The sequence below is a fragment of the Sinocyclocheilus anshuiensis genome, unplaced genomic scaffold, assembly GCF_001515605.1.
Source record: "Sinocyclocheilus anshuiensis isolate Anshui unplaced genomic scaffold, SAMN03320099.WGS_v1.1 scaffold1581, whole genome shotgun sequence".
NCBI lineage: Eukaryota > Metazoa > Chordata > Actinopteri > Cypriniformes > Cyprinidae > Sinocyclocheilus > Sinocyclocheilus anshuiensis.
Window position 1 is genome coordinate 790,092 of NW_015540988.1, and position 922 is coordinate 791,013.

Below are 922 nucleotides of genomic sequence, written 5' to 3' on the forward strand. Positions count from 1 at the left end.
GGTACACCTTCTTCGATATCGATAGAAAAATTGTTCGATATAGCGCACGATATAGGCACGTGTACTATGAGTGACGCAGACAGCACACACAAACACGAACACATGCTGAAATGAGTGCTGTGCCTGCCTGTGATGAGGAGATTGTGAATAAAGAATGAATATTAGTCGAATTTAAAATAAACATTTGCATTTGAATGTTAGGTGTGCATCAGGGAGCGTCATCAGTGGCGCGCGAGATGCGGTGATGATGTAAGTGACGTTGTTGCATTTTAATGTTTTGTTAGTCTAGCCCACGAGACGTGCTGCTGCTGCGTTATTCATTCAAAATATTAGAGAAATATAGAAGCTCAATGCGGAGAAGATCTTGAAATCTCGAAACCAAGCCATTCACACAGAACGCATATTCAGCGCATTTTTTAGACGGACAAATATGACTGCAGCACTCGCATCTCACAGAAGAGATGTATAGAAAGCCATGCAAAGTTAAGACAGTTTAAACTTTTAGAAAACACGTCACAAATTTGTGGAGGTTTATTCCTTTTCACTGCGTCTCATATGTTTTTAAATGCAGTCTGTGTGAATGGCGCTTTGGCTCTTTGGATTAAGCAATGCATAAATACATGATGCTGTTTTGTTCATAATTGTTTATGCAATTTACGAAATTTAAAGTTAGTTTAGACGTTATGCACGTTTTTATAGGGTTACTTCCTTGCGTTGACAATTTAAATGCGCTGCATTATTTTGCTCATTGCGCCCTCCTGTGGCCTCGGGAGACAATTAGACCTATACAATAAAGACCTATTTAATCTGCATATAAAACATTAGAAATTAGATATTTGTTTAATTTTTATTGTGTTTGATTGTTAAAACAAAAAATATTTGTTGTTTGTCTCAATAAATTGTGTTAATTATAAATACAGTG